At 37.8% G+C, this 16,563-nt stretch overlaps 2 protein-coding genes across 2 annotated transcripts in view; both read left to right on the top strand.

Moving 5' to 3' along the window:
* The window catches only part of LOC309655011 (LIM zinc-binding domain-containing Nebulette-like), a 213,316-nt gene extending 203,643 nt beyond the window's left edge, over nucleotides 1–9,673 (top strand). The window contains exon 7 of the mRNA XM_082449890.1: nucleotides 4,352–9,673. The gene's annotated coding sequence lies outside the window, so the exon portion shown is untranslated. The remainder of the gene's footprint in view (nucleotides 1–4,351) is intronic.
* NEBL (nebulette) overlaps nucleotides 1–16,563 on the top strand; it is a 152,674-nt gene that overhangs the window by 14,022 nt on the left and 122,089 nt on the right. The gene's annotated exons all lie outside the window — the stretch shown is intronic.

Below are 16,563 nucleotides of genomic sequence, written 5' to 3'. Positions count from 1 at the left end.
TCAGGGGAGAGGCCAGGAAGGAAGTATACATTTGAGAGAGTCATCAGACCTTATATGGTACATGTGGTATTTCAAACCCTGGAAAACTGCTGAGGTCACCTAGACAAAAAGGGTAGAGATGAGAAGAGGGGCCAGAACCGAGCCCCAAGCTCTCCAGCCTTTAGAGTCTGGTAGAAAAGGACAAACAAGACAAGATGGGTCTCGTGAGATGACAGAGAATTAGGTAAATTCGAAACAGAAGCCAGGAGAAGACACAGTTTTTATTTATTTATAAATTTATTTATTTAATTTATTTATTTATGGCTGCGTTGGGTTTCCGTTGTTTTGCGTGGGCTTTCTCTAGTTGCGGCGAGCGGGGGCTACTCTTTGTTGCAGTGCGCGGGCTTTTCATTGCGGTGGCTTCTCTTGTTGTGGAGCACGGGCTCTAGGTGCACGGGCTTCAGTAGTTGTGGCTCGCGGCTCAGTAGTTGTGGCTCACGGGCTCTAGAGTGCAGGCTCAGTAGTTGTGGCACACGGGCTTAGTTGCTGTGCGGCATGTGGGATCTTCCCGGACCAGGGCTCGAACCCGTGTCCCCTGCATTGGCAGGTGGATTCTTAACCACTGCGCCACCAGGGAAGCCCGACACAGTTTTTAAAAAGGACAAGTCAAATGCTGCTGAGGAGGTCAAATAAAGGGAGGATGTTGAAATGCTCATTAAATTTGGCACCCTCAAGGGAGTTGCTGACGTTGGCAAGGTTCAGGGGAATGGAGGTGATGAACTGGAGATAGCGAATAGAGGTAAATTGTTCAAGAAGTGTTGCTGGGAAGGGCTGAAGGTGGAGCTAAACTTAAGGTGAAAAGATTTTTGTTGTACTTCTCATTTTTGTTGTTGTTGTTGTTTCTTATTTTTCCTATGGGAACTACTACAGCATATTTGAATGAACATTGGTGGAATTGATCCAGTGGAGTAGGAGAAACTGGTGATGCAGGGGAGAGAAGGATAACAGCAGGAGGAGGATGGTGGGGATGGAATTCAAAGCACAAGTGTAGGGTTGGCTTTGCTAGGATCCAGGAATATTCCTTCCATTATATGAGAAGGGAAAGCAGAAAGTATGTATTTAGTTACAGGTGGGTTTATGGTTGGTGGTGGGAAGGCTAGGGAGTCACAGAGGGTTGCTTCCGTTTTCTGTGGATCTGTGTTTCTGGGCTCTGCATGCTCTGCCTTTTTCTAAATCCCCTTTTTCTCAGTGCTTATGAATTGGTTCTGCACAACTCCAGTCTCACCTTAATCACATACCTGTGTATGTCCAAGTTCTCTTGTGGGTGTCTACAAGTGAGGGCGTAGCCAGAACCTTAGGGTGGTTCTCAGAGTATTGCTTTTACCTGAGCACTGAGCTGTCCCGTATTGTAGCCAGTGGCCGTGACTGGCTGTTGAGTACTTGAAATGTGGTTAGTGCGACGAACGAATTGAACATTTAATTTTATTTCATTTCAACTTAAAAACTGATGCCTGACTCAGTTATTGGAAAAACTTTTTCTGTGTTTGGGACAAAGTTGATATGTGAATCTACTTTTTCAACTATACCAGGGACCTCCAATAAAATTTTGTGTCTGGATTGAGATGTGCTGTGAGTGCAAATTGTACCCTGATTTCAAAGACTTAGCTAAAAAAAATAAGTAAATTATCTTGTCGATAATTTTGTATCGATTACATGTTGCAACGATGATGATCTGGATACGTAGAGTTAAACTATATTGTTAAATTAACTTCAGTTGATTTAAAAAAATTTTTTTAAAGTAGCTACTAGAAAAGTTAAAATTAAAATATGGCTCACATCGTATTTCTGTTGGGCGGCACTGCTTTAGGGCTGTGCCTGTAAGAAAGGCTTATATCTTGGGTGTGCGCTTGGTCATGCCTGTCTAAGAGCCGTCCATATCTCACTACAAGGAGCAGTGACCTCAGAGGGTTGATGCTACGTGCTTAAGGTCTCAGGGCTGCAGAACTGGGATTGGAACCCTGGCTCTCTGGCTGCCTGCAGGCTGTGCCCTGGGCCATACACCACGTGGAAGTCATTGTGTGCATTCTTTCTCTTGAGTTATTCTGTGTTTACACTAGCAAAGGATATTTACGTGGACACTTAAAGGACAGGATTTGGTTTTTAACTCAAGCAGTTGAAATTATGACTCTCGGGGTATGGTTTTAATGTACTGTTACTGACTTTGCTTTGATTTCACTGAGGATACACAGTTTATAGTGAGGCCTCTCCCTGGCCTTGAACTCAAGGACTAACAGTCGGCTCTTTCATATTTCTTATTTACTACTAATGATGACCACCGTTTGCTTCTGTGCACTGGATCTGCTATCACCAGGTGCTGGCATGCACTTAGTCCATTATCCCATGCTTGATGATACACTCCTTTTGTCTTGCGATTGTTAAGCTTTCATTAGGGATCCTCGTGAAGAAAAGATTTATTTATTTTTCATAGGACTAATTTCAAGTTAATATAAATTTTAAAGGGTTATGACCTACCACGATTTTCTACGGGCATCTGAAGGTCAGTGCGTCTCAGACTGAACTCATTATCCATTCCTCCTCTTTTTCATTCCCTGCCTTATTTAGTGTCATTTTCAACTCCGGTTCTCTTCCATGGCCCCCAGGATGCCGCCATCAATCGCGGTGAAGTGACTCTCCACGTCCTTCCGGTCTCTCTCATCCCTTCTTTGTACCCACTGCCACTGCCTAGTTCAGACCTTCAACATCTCTAACTTTTCTTCCTGCTCCCATTCACTTGTGATTGTTTACTTATTTATTTTTCCCACTCATCAGTTTCCCGAGAGGGGCCTTTGTCTCCATCATCTTTGGGTTTTTGGGTCTTAGCTGAGAGCTTGTGCTGTTGACAGGAATGTTCATAGGTTACGTTTCTCTCTTCATGTGCATTCTTCTCTCCCTCCCTCCTGAACACTGGTAGCAGAGCTTACTCAGCGTAACTCCCCAGCTGGATCCACAGTCAGCAGCAGTGCTGCAAGCCCTTGGTGAATGCAAGATCGCATGCTGTACCCGTGTTCCCGCTTGGTTCACGTGGATCCAGCGAAAATCTCTCCCTGGCTACTCCAGCTAATGAGGGACAGATTTCTTTCTTGGAGCCTAACTAATATGTCTCTGGGGAATAGAACTGGAAAGAAATCCCTAGAATATGATATCTAATACTCAATAACCTTGGGACAAACTGAGGATGATTTCCATACAGGTGTATAGGCAGAGCATTTGGTTCACTGTTTATGAGCCAAAGCTTGCAATAGAAAACTAAGGGAAAAAAAAAGAAAGAAAAAGTAAGGGACTGTAAAAGAAGCAGAATTCCATATAATCAAATCACAAGTTCGTTTTAAATTCTCTGAAAAATTAGTCAAATTTCATAAGGATAGCAAAAGAATGCCATTAATATAAATAATGTCTGGAGTTCCATGTTACCATATTACTTCAGCATCTACTTTGGGTCTCTCTCCAAAAGGGATATAATTTCAGAAATGAGTCTGCATCCCTCCTGCCCCTGGTGAAAAGGGAACAGTTATTTCTGTCTATAATGTAGCAACAAGATGCCAGTAGCTACTCAAGCAGTTTTCCGTGCATCTGATGAAGAGATATTGGTACTTTTATATGGCCTATAGGATTTCATAAGAAGTATACTGGAGAGTTTAGTTAAACAAAATGTTCTTTTCTGCTCTTAGTTTACTGGTGGCAAGTCTCAGAATGGTGGGTCCCTATGTTACAAATACTTGTTTATGAATGATCATACCTGCAGACAGCCTACTGAATAAGAGTATTGTAAAAAATCTTAGAACTTTGGAAGAATGATTGGATATTTAGCCAGAGAGAAAAGAAGAAACTGTCCAAAATATCATCGGTTACAGGAAACTCTCTCTGCCTAGATTCTCTGACATGAGTCAGCAGTCAATATGGTAACCCCCAACTCACAATTGTGTATTATTGACAGCTTCTATTCTAGCTTTATTTTTTTTAAAATTTTGTTTAATTTTGTTGTTCTCCGTGGAACTACAGTAATTGGGTTGGCCTTTTATAAATGTGAGGGTTAAGGACTTGTCAGTACTCATGTAATAATTACTATGAATCAGATTGCTTTCTTCAGAATGAGGTTGGTGAGTGAGGTCAGCCACTCTGAAAGGAGGTAAGTGTGTTGGGTGGAGAGAAGCACATGCTTTGGGAGTGTGGAGGCTTTGGGAAAGGGGATAGAGGGGAACCAGTCAGCAGAGAGAAAGTGAAGGGTTGGGCAGCTCTTCACTAAGAACAGGGGAACCTTGGGGTTTGGGGTCCTGAGTTGTAAGAGGGGAAGGATAAACTTTTGCTTTTTCAGAATGTTCCCAGGAGCCAACCTAATGTTGATACAAACGACACATCTACATGATGGAATATTCTGCAGCCATTAAAGAAACAAGGTAGATTTGCGGTTAAAAAGAAAGTACAAAACAGACTGTATGGTATGCTCCCATTTCTGTATATAGATTTGCAAGGTTATATATGCTTGTATTTGTTTGTATGAGTATATGCAGAGAGTATTTCCGGAGGAAATATAGGAAACAGTAACTTGGCTGCCTCTGGGAAAGGAGCCTGGGGACCTGGGTCTGAGAGAGGATTTTTTGTTTTTTTGCAAGTTTTTGGGTACAGTTTGAATTTTTATGCTCTCTACTTTTAAATTAAGAAAAGAGAACTAGTTAAATTTCTAGGATTACTCTCTTACCCATAGGAGATTTGGTGGGGGTGGGAGTGGGGGAAGGGAGGAAGGAGAAAGAGGGAAGTGGGGAGGGGACAGATAATCTCTTTAACCTTCTTTCTTCTGAGTCACAAAGCTCAGGGCTCTTATACCCCAGGACTCCTCTGGTTTTATTACCTCAGCTGGATTATGGTTAAATAAGCTTTTCTGGGCTGACCTGGAAGTGAACTACTATTTATAATCGCTTTCTATGGGGAAAACTCTACAGTGTTCCAGAGAACATGCTAAACTAAATTGTCTCTCCCACTTTGTCTCAATTTCATGTCTATTACCTTCCTTAAAAAAAAAAAAAAAGAGGACTTTAGACTTATTCCAGGAAGCCCTATCTGACCACATTCTCGCTTATCTCATCAGAAATGACAAAAACACTGTATGCAGTTATGTACTTGAATACCTGCTGGGTTTTTTGTTTGTTAGTTTGTTTCCAACAAAATACCGTATGTTTTGCACTTTCTTTTCCAGCTAGCTTGAGGAAGGGTAATGCCTTTTATTTATTTGCATGCCTGGTAGAGAACGATAGGCATTCAGCAAATATTTGTTGGGTCAGTAAGTTAAGCGGTGGATGCCTAAGCAGACTGGTCACTGTAAACTGTCATAGATAAAACTTTCATGGCCTCGGAGACACTGTAGAGAGGACTGTGATCTAGCACAGGGCTTCTTGACATTGGCACTGTGGACATCTTGAGCCACGTAATTCCTTTTTCCACCATCCTGTGCATCATAGGAGGTTTAGCAGCACTTCTGGCCCCTACCCATTAGATGCCAACATGAATCCTCCAATCAGAACAATAAAAAATATAGACATTGCCAGATGTCCCCTGCGGGCAAAATTGCCCTAGCTGACAGTCACTGATTTGGAGTGATTTTGGATTTGCTCTTCAGTCTCCAAGGATTGTTCTTCATTGAAAGAGCAGTCTTCAAATCTTGGAGGCCTAGAGGTGGAGCAAAGCAAGACTTTCTGAAAGTGTACGAAGTGTTTCTGTGCAGAAGTAGGAGAGGTCCCCCTCTGGGCAGATGAATGAGAAGAGGACCAGGGAAGGAAGTGCAGGCTGGATTTGATCCTCCGTTTGTCCCTCCTGTTATTCCTGCTGGGTTTTTGGCTACGAGGACTTCTTGTGGCCTGGAGCTAAGTCTGGAAGTCTACCTGAGTTGGTAAACAACAGATTCTGAGAGCCAGTAACCCTGTAGAAAGATGGAACAACAGATTTAACTGACTCTTCGGTGTTCAATCAGCTGTGTTGTGGTCACTTCCAAACAGCATATCAAGAAGGCACTTCCTTATTAATATGGATAAGAGGCAGATTATACTTCTCAGATGTACTCACCTAACACATGTTTATTGAGCATCTACCATGTGCCAGGAGAGAAAACGCTCTCCTCCACTCCACCCTTATTTCTGTACGAAGTATTCTATTTCTGCGTGATTGGTATGATCATTTTATTTTATGTTATTCAGAACCTTTCTTATTAACACAAAGTCTTCTTTTTTTCCCCCCTGCACTTAATTTACTTACTTTCTGAAGGACCAGTTATAATTAAAAGGAAGAGGAAGAGCAATCAAAGGGATGGCTACAATTTTCAGAAACCTCCTGAGCTGTGTGTGTGCTCAGTGAGTGCACACACACGCTGGGCTGCATTCTGGAGACCCTTCTCAACTGTCCTTATATTTATAAGTTATCCTACAACGCGTTGGCACATCAGCTGTCAAGGCAGTTTGTACAATCTCCTTCCCTGGAGGTCTTTAAAAATCGAACTGAATATCCATCTGTCCAGAATGGTTTTGACACAGTCCTGCTGATTAGAAGGAATAGGCTGGATTTCCCCATCAAGGTTCGTTTCTGTCTTGAGTGCTCTTAAATGAATCACTTTGCTTTTTGGTGGGGGCAGGGAGGGATGTAAAGTGACACTCTGAATTATTGATGTGTATCACTCTACACATCCTGGTTAAATAGAATAAATTATATCCCTCTCATGCTTTTAATGTTTCTGAAGCACTCGGTGCATTTGGAGCCTCAAAACAACCCTGTGAGGTGGGTGGGCCTTTCTTTGGGTCCCTGGGTCACAGAGGAGTCAGCAAGGCATGCAGATGTTGGGTTGCTGGTCCAGAGTCACAGCCTGGCTGATGCAGAGCGGAGATGCCATTCCTGGCTGTCGGCTCTGCAGGTTCACGCTCTTTTCTCTTGACCCTCCTGCTTCTTTGTGTTTGTGGGGTTTGCTCTGTCATACAGTGTCCAGACATTTGATTTGGAGCCAAGAATTTAAAAAAAAAATTGGGGGAACCTACTTAGGACCAATACTTACTCTATTTTTCCTTCCAAAAAAGTACATTTTCACATAAAATTGTGGTAAGGGTTATTGCCAACTTCACACACAGACACATATGTTCATATATATGTATTTATATGTATGTATATATGTGGTTGTGTGTGTATATAGGAATATAGGAGAGTATGTGTATGTATGTTTAGATGTGGATATATAGGTATAGCTGTGTGTGTGTGTGTGTGTGTGTGTGTGTGTGTGTGTGTGTGAGAATTTGTTCCTATTTTTCTAATGTGAAATAAGAAAACCTGAAAAATTTGCCATGGACCAGCACTACTCTGGATTCTCTTAACAGTTTAGGTAAAATCTCAACGTTTGTTTCCTAATTAGAAAAAGGCATAAATTCACTCTCACGGTGATTATCTCAGACTGTTCGTGACACAGATTGAAAATAGTCTTTCTAATATTTCAATTACCCATTTTTACTGGGTTGTCATTACTTCTGAACAGTTTCAGTGGACAGGGCTAACAAACACGTATTTTTAAGAAAGGAAAATACAGTATTGACAAAATAACAACCTTAGTGGTGCCAAATACACTGAATGCAGCATGTCAGAATACTAGGAAGAATTGTTTTCTGTGTGGTTATGCTAGTTAATTTGATATATACTTAGGTCCACTTATTTCAGTTTGATTTTAAATTTTGGAGGTTGCTTTATTTTTGTCTTTTTTTGTTTATATTTTTCAGTTATATAACATGTTTACATGATTTTCCAAAATCAAAACTATGGAATGAAGTATGTGGGGAGAGATCTCACTTTTATCTCCATTTCTTCCTTTTTGGTCTGTCCCTTTCTTGATAAAAATTGTTTTGGTTTTTCTTCTGATTAATTTTGGTTCATCTTTCCCTTATTTCTTCTCAAATATGTAAGTAGCTGTGTTTATACAGCATATGTTCTTCCCTTTCTCACCCAAACTGTAACATTCAGTACACAGTCTTCTGTGCTTTTTTCTTTATTCGTGTGTCCTGGAGAGATGTCCATAGCAGTATATGGGGATCTGCCTTATGTATCTGACAGCTCCCTTGTGTGCTGTACTGTAGTTTACCCAGTCCCTTGTTGATGGACATTTGGGTTATTTCCAGTCCTTTGCTATTATTGGTCTTGTAGTGAATAGTCTTGTACATACATTATCTCATATTTTTCACTAGTACTTTTGGGGGTTGATTTTTATAAGAGGAATTGATGGGTCAAAGAGTAAATCATATGTATTTTTGTAGAAATTGCCAAATCCATCTCCATTGGGTTTGAAAGGTTTTGTGTTCCCAACAGTAATATACAAGAGAGCCAATTTTCCCAGTCTCACCAACAGAGTATGTTGTAAGCTTTTGGAGTTTTGGCTAATCTGAAAGGTGAAAAATGGGATCTCATGTTGTTTTAATTTGTATTTCTCATATCATTAATGAAGTTAAGCATCTTTTCTTATGCTGAGGACCATTTGCATTTCTTTTTCTATGAACTATATGTACATCTTTTGCCTACATTGGGCTGTTGATCTTTCCCTTCTCAGTTTTTAGAAGTTCCATATAAACTAGGGCTATTATTCCTTCATGATATATTACAGTTTTTTTCCCTACTATCTTTATTTTGCTTACAGTGTTTTATTTTTACATGTAAATTTTAATTATTACTTATTTTTTTGTAGTTACATTTATCTTTATGTGGTCATTCATTTCCCCACTGGATCTGGATTTTGAGATGGGAATGGTTTCCCACTTCCAGGTTCTAAAGTAAGCCCCAGCTATTTTCTTCCATGGTTTCATTTTGTACAATTAGATTTCATTTGGAATTTATCTTGGTGTGAGGTATGAGGAGTGGATCCAATTAAATATTTTCCCATGTTGTTCTAGTATTATTTACTAAGGCATCTTCCTTTTTCCCGTTGGTTGGAATGCCCTTTATCATATGTACTTCGGTCTGTCTCTGGCTGATTTATCTCATTCGATGTACTAATGCTCCAGGAGCATACAGTTTTAATAACAGGAGCTTTATAATATGTGTGAAAAATAGTTTTTAAACAAAAGTACTGGTGACATGATTCCTGTGTTTATAAAAACGTGAAGTTTGAAACGGAAGCATTTTTAGAGATACCACACAAATGAGCTACTTTTATTATTCCATTTTGCAAAGACGGGAAGTAGGGCTTCCAGAGGTTGTACAAACTCATCCTGAATCACCAAGATGATTACCAGATAGTCAACAGTGGGACTGGAACTCATGTTTTCAACTACTACATTGCATGATTTTCTCATAAAGATACGATTTTCTCAGTAAATATGGGTGACTAGTCTCCTAGCAAGGACCTAGAACCAGGTCGGATGCCTTTTCTTATCACAAAATATTTTCTTAGTTTGGAATATTTAAAATAATACATGATTTAGTTTATTTTAATTATAATATATTCATTTTAGAATATTTGGAAAAGAACCCTGCTACTGATTCCCAGAAATATATTAATATTTTGGTCAGTTTCTTTCTGGAATTTTTTAAATGCCAAAATCTTTTGTTTATTATGATCATGTTAAGTGGAAACAATTTTGAGAGGATGACAATAACATTAAGCATTTATTAAGCACTTACCTAAGTGCACTGATTAAAGTGTTCTAAGTCCATTCTCTTATTTAATTATCACAAAACCTATCTAGGGATGCAGTCTTTATTATTTCAATATTTCTTATGAGGAATGCTTGGCTCTGAGAAGTTAAATAACTTGCCCAATCTAATGGAGCTGGTAAATAATGGAGCTTGTATCCTTACTCATGTGTTTCCTCCAGCCCCTATGTTTTAACCGCTATGCCCACTGTATCCCAGGTATACCATTTTGGACCCTGTTATTTTAGTAATATTTTAATGGAAATGTTCTTTCTTGTTTCCTCAATGGTCATATTAAATTTTGTTTATAATATCACCTTTCTTTTAACACAATTACATTGCTTATATCGGATTGTCAGAAGAGGGACTTAAAAATATTTTTTCTCATTTTTTTTCCTTCAGATGTTATTCATAAGATCCTGGCAGGTACACAAAGATGTATCTTGAAAATTAAGTAGAATGATTTTGGTGAAGGCCAGTGTGAGACAGAAAAGCACATTGATTTTATAGACATGGTTGCTGCCCAACGTGTTTTTTTTTTTTTTTTTTAATTAATTAATTAATTAATTAATTTATGGCTGTGTTGGATCTTCGTTTCTGTGCGAGGGCTTTCTCTAGTTGTGGCAAGCGGGGGCCACTCTTCATCGCGGTGCGCGGGCCTCTCACTATCGCGGCCTCTCTTGTTGCGGAGCACAAGCTCCAAACGCGCAGGCTCAGTAGTTGTGGCTCACGGGCCCATTTGCTCCGCGGCATGTGGGATCTTCCCAGACCAGGGCTCGAACCCGTGTCTCCTGCATTGGCAGGCAGATTCTCAACCACTGCGCCACCAGGGAAGCCCCTGCCCAACCTTTTACGTGATGCTCAGAGGGAGCTTACTTTCCTCTGTTGACTGAACAGCCTCCCTGCAAGTTTGTTTATATTAAAATTTGCATAACTACCTTTATTTTTTTCCCAGTCTTTTCCAGATCCAAATTGTCCCAAATTTCGAGTTAAAGATGAGGTACAGAGTGATGCGTGGCTGAATAGTGAATAATGTGCAGTCGGAAGTAAATAAAATAGACATTTCCTAAACCTGCCTCAAATCGCATCCTAGCTCAGCAGTGTGCATTCAGTGGTGACATCAATAGACACATCAGTAAGAAAGAAGAAAAATGGCAAAGACATTTTGAAGAGAGAAATGAATTCAGTGTATCAGGCCAGTGTGAAAATACAGTATTAGTGACTATTACAGAAGACAGTGATTTGCTGGCAGCATTTTAAGTGCAATTTTGTATGTCTGTGTGCTAGGAGAGAACAAAATGGTAGATTCTGGATTCACACCCTGCTTTTTAACTTTGTAAAAAGTTAATAGTCTCATAAACTCTGTTCTAGGTGCACATGGACTATTAGGCTAGCCCAAGGTAGTTTCTGTCATCAAGAGGTTTATGATTTAGTGCACTGAACTCTTCTTTTTTACTGTGTAGTCCCTATCAGTAAATAAAAGTCTGAGCTCATTTCCTAGTATATTTTATATTTACTTATAAATTACATACATGTGCTACTGTAGATCCATCAGTTAGTAAAGTTTTCTATCTTAAATTTTCAGAGTAAAAAAATTTGTGGATAGACATTCCAATGATTTTCCCTGCATGTCAATGCAGTGCAGGATGTGTATGTCCTATTTCAAATATCACTGGTCTGTCACTCTAGTGGTAGAGTATAAAACAGTCTATTGCCTTGAAGAGCTTCAGCTGGGCACACATTTTATCCCTAAATAAAGTTAGAGGCTTTTAATCAGGGGAGTATTTGAAAATTAAATTGTTTTCTTCACAGTTGCCTAAGAAAGATTGCATAATAAGACCATAGATATTCCTACATTAAATATTTTTTGTATTTTAAATTTGATAATTTGCTACTATTTCCACCCTCCCTTCTTTTGTATTTGTTCCAAAAAAAGTTGGGAACTCCATAAAGAACAATTCCGGCCTGTAGTTATCAAATTCTGACATTTAGCAATCTGTACTCATCAAACATCTAGTCAAACTAGATGACTGGTTAATCATCTTATGATTCATTGTGTTTCACTTCTTTCCTAGGAAATAAAAAGCTAGTTATTTCTGAAATTAGGGATGACTTAGTTAATAAGGATTATAATTTAAAGATAATCTTTTATGTCTTATTATGCTGTATAACTAAGTGATAAGGTTATGATAACATTTGGAAATGAGTTTTAACAATTATGTTTTTAATAGAATGTTCATTTACTCTCTAGTTCTAAATATGTTCTGTTAGCTTGCAGGTCTAATTTAAAACATCAACCTTAAAATTTTCAAAGCCTAGTGTCTTATATAGCTAAATGTCTAAAAGGTATTTGTTGGTGAAATATTATTGTAATGATAGGTTTGTTTATTTTCATTCATATTTCATTCATAGATCCCAGCTCTGTATTATAAAGAACTTTTACTAATATATAAAAAATAAATATTGAGAGCTAGTATAGTCAATGTATATCTAATTGGTTATTAAAGTTGTCCTGATAATTTAAGATCATTTCCATTATTTTTACTCTCATACATTTCTTTTAAGTTTTGAACATCTGTTTAGATGTGTTGTTGCCTCTAGTTCAGACTCTGATTAGCTTGTCAATAAATTAACTACTTATAATAGGGCATTATGTTAATAAGTCTGGAAAATACAAATAAAATAGATTTTTAAAAGAATTATGTAGATTACCGAAATTGATGTTAGGGGAATTAGAAAAGCTGAGCAAAGCAATAACTAAAGAAAACATTGAAAAATATTGTGAAATAATTATGAAAGGCTCCTGTCCCTGATCTTGTCTTAGGGATGTTTAATTCTAAGAAATGGCTAAAGAAAAAAAGGATTTATAGGAAGGATCTCGTGTAATCTCATAGAAAGCAGTTCTAACAAGTAAGGCTGAACTTCATGGGAACTGTGAAGTTCTTAGAAAACAAACCTCTTTCATCATGTGTTTTAGCGTCCATACGGTTCTTTGTCTCTGTTTTTCTCTGAATACAGGATTTCTTAGCCTGCTTATCGGCATATGGTTGAAAAATAGCTACCCACCTGGCCTTATAGCTCTAGCACTCACCACCGTCTGATTATCTACAGCTAAATGTCTCTTGGTTCAAACACATAAACACTTTCTTATTGCTCACTGAATGGCCAATGTACTTCTCCTCGAGTGAGGTGTTTGCTCTTGCTCTGGGTCTAATGAGCTATCGCTGAATAGTCAGGTCATGTGAGTCATAGTCTCATAAGAGCCTGGGACCTGAGAATGGTTCACACAGGCAAATTTATTGATGTGTCTGCTACAGCTTATTGATGAATCTGTCCTATTGTTTAGGGAACAACCATTTAAAAAGTACATAAATTGACAGAGAGCACACAAAAAGGTGACAGCCTCAAAAGAAAAGTCCAGTTCATCAACATAAATGGCTCTAGTCATGAACATATTTGTGCATTTCCATCTACGTACTATTATATAAACAAATGCTATAAAATTGTATTTATTCAAAGAATAATCTATAAAAAGTAGTATTTAATCTGAGAATGCAAGGATGGTTCAATATTAGGGCACCTATTAATATAATATAATAAAATCAATATGCTGTCCATACCGATCAAAATATCAAATAAGAAAAATGATCTGCTGCTGGACAAGTATTTGATACAGTTCAACAATTCCTGATACAATATTTCAAACACTTGGCTTTCATGCTTTTTGCTACTTCCAGTAGACTATGAACATTTATCATTTTTATAACCAGACAAAAATATGTAAAAGGTTTTAAAAGCCCCTTAGGGCAGATAATTTTTTTTTTTTTTTGTATTCCAAGTTCCTTACTCATGTAATGGTGTCTCAATAAATATTTTAAATGAAGCATTCCATTAAAACAAAGTAGGTTTTGAGAATTGTTAAGAAAACAGAATAGAGAGAATTTTTCTTTTTCTCTTGGAACACCTTGTTTCTGGAGTGTACCTTTTCCTATGTACAGCATGAACAATCATCAGTGTCCTTTGAGGGTGAATTGCTTTTCTTTTAGAAGATACCTTTGAAAATTGTTCTCTTTTTCTCCGTGATTTGCTTCTCTGAACTCTTACCTCTTTTCCGGAGCTGAATCAGTGCCCTAATCTGACAGCTATGCATATCTAACTGATAGCTGTTACTCCACCTGAACAATTCCATCTTAGATTCAACATGCTTGTGCCTGAGCCTGTTTCCCTTACTATCCCGACAACTCAAAATACCTTAGAATGATCTCTCTCCTCTCATTTTTGCTTCTTGTCTGTTGCCCAGCCTACATTTTTAGTGTCTCCCAACTCTTTACCTTTATCAGCTTTCATAATCCTGGGTGTAGGTTTTTATTTCTTACCTGGACTATTTTGCAGAAGTCTTCTGATATCCTTCTTCCTTCCATTTCAGCATATTTCACCTGCACTGCAACTAATCTTTCTATATTTGATTTGTATGTCACTCCCCTGCTTAAAACTTTGTGAGGCAGCATTTCTGATTGAATTATATTTAAAATTGTTGGCTTGGCATTTGAAGCTGTCTTCATTTTGTCTTTCATGTATTCCTTACTCCTAGACCTTCCCCATGCATGCTGAACTCATTTCTCATGGGGGCCATAGTGTGGTCATTCTGTTATCTTTTCTCATGCTTTGTCTTCCAGCCTTCCTTTTCTCACTTATGAAAAACTGACTTATCTTCATAATGTGCAGATCCAAGGCAATGTTCATGAAACTTTAGAGTCTCCCTGATATTTGTGATTTCCTTCGTTTTCTGAGCTGTCATAGCACTCTGTAATTCCCTGATGACTTCAGTGTATTTTCTGATTGTTTCATCTCTACTCATGGATTAAAAGCTTCTTGAGTATAAAAGGCTAGATTTTATTGTTTTATATTTCTTATAATGCCTAACATAGTGATTTATACATAATAGTTCAAATATTGATATTTTGAATCAAATACTGAATTATTTGAAAGTAATGTATATATGAACAATATACATTTGTATTTCAAACATATCAGTGCCATTGTCTCCAAAGTGTTCCTTCGGGAGATGGTAATACAACTGAAAATATAAAACAGAACTAATGTAAATAAAGTTGGTCATCTATTTTGTGTTGGTCATCTAGTGTCATTTTTAAAAAGTTATTTTTATTTTTTTCACATTTACATTCCTATTTGCAGGACCACTAAAATATTATTAGTGTGAAGAATAATAAAAGTTATTATTATAACCTTGAGAGAGTATGTTAATTAAATTGAGGGTTAAGCAAAGATAGTGCTTAAGATAACTTCTTTCCCCATTTGTGATGACATGAAAACTTTATTTTCTTATGTTGAGTCAAACTGCCAAGAAATTCTTGCAACAGACTGAGTGCTATGATAAATATCTGCTTTTTAGAGCTTTGGACAGTGTCGTGGCTTGAAAAGCAAGCTTGAACTCCTCACGAGATCATTGGAGAGATAAATGCTTAAAAGCTTTTCAAAGCCATACTCTTGGCTCTATCAGAATTTAATTTCCCACTGATTATGTTTATATCGATTTTGAAACACATGGCCATGTATATACTCAGCATAGCTACATCACCGATGATTTCCCATGCCTTGGGACTATATCACTGTTTTATATGCATATGGAATCCACTTATATATTCTTATATGTAAGTACCTTGAATTAAATACTCTGTTTTTAGACTAGACTATGAAAATGTTCTTGTTTAAAGGCTAAGTCTTTTTAATAGTTAAAAACATTTTGATGTGTATGGAAATGGGCTTTATAAACATCCTGTACTTTATCAGCCACTCAATCATACCTGGTTAGGTTCTGACCTGTAGTCAAAATACAAAGGGTGTTTTTAAAAGTAGATTCCCGCTGTATGACATCACAGTGTTGAATGCACACCGTGGTTATAAATGGTGAGGCAATACATAAAATATATAGAAGATCTTGGTTCTAGTCCTGTTGCTGTTACTTTTAAGCAAGTGCTGTACCCTTTTGATCTTCAGTTTGGGGGTCCAGATAGTATTTACTTTCTAGAGAGTTGATGAGGCTGCCAGGAGATAAGATATGTAAAAGACTTACCCCAGTGTCTACTATTCAACATAGTTGACTTCTATTACTCTTTGACCAAAAAAAAAAAAAAAGTGATTTGATCAAAGAATTTGTTGATGATAATGTTTTCATCTTTGAATGCTTTGTACCATGGTGATTAGTAGATAAGAAAAATTTGGTAATCAGGTAATCATACAATCTAAGAACTGGAAAGGCTGGCCTAATTTTTTACATTCGAGAAAATAAAGGACCAAATACCACAAGTGACTCACCAGCTACCGCACAGCAGGTCAGTAGCAGAGTGGGGTTTTGAACCCAGATCTTGGGACTCCTCCTCCTGAGGCACTTTCTCCTCTCTGCACACCAGAGTGGTGCTTCCAGAGCTCACCCTTTCCAAGTGATGGTTCTGTGACTACAGTTCATTCATTGAGGAGCTAGTGGGCTTCATATCTCTTCTGTCCGTAGTCATTCTTGCCTGGTCAGTCGTAGTGTTTTTGCCAGGCTAAAAAGTAAAGTTCTGCTATCAATTCGGTGTGGAATATGATCTCATGCATTGGTTCTGTTTTTTTAGTATAACATAAAGAACTTGAGCAGAAGCTCCATTATAACATATTTCATGAGTCAGTTATGATCTTCGTCAAATCATGGCCCAAATAAAATCACTAGTCCTGTTTCTGAGATACAAACATTATAAAAGCCTGTAATATACTTTAAAAGATACATTTTTGATGATATTTTGAAAACTATTTAGTCCTTATATCATAAACATTCGAACCTTTGAATATTTAAACAAAGATAGTGCTGTGTTTGGAAAAGTA

Source organism: Balaenoptera physalus, assembly GCF_965194825.1.
Source record: "Balaenoptera physalus genome assembly, chromosome: 2".
In the NCBI taxonomy this organism is placed as follows: domain Eukaryota; kingdom Metazoa; phylum Chordata; class Mammalia; order Artiodactyla; family Balaenopteridae; genus Balaenoptera; species Balaenoptera physalus.
The sequence above is the reverse complement of the archived record's forward strand: the minus strand, read 5'-3'. Positions and strand labels throughout refer to the sequence as shown.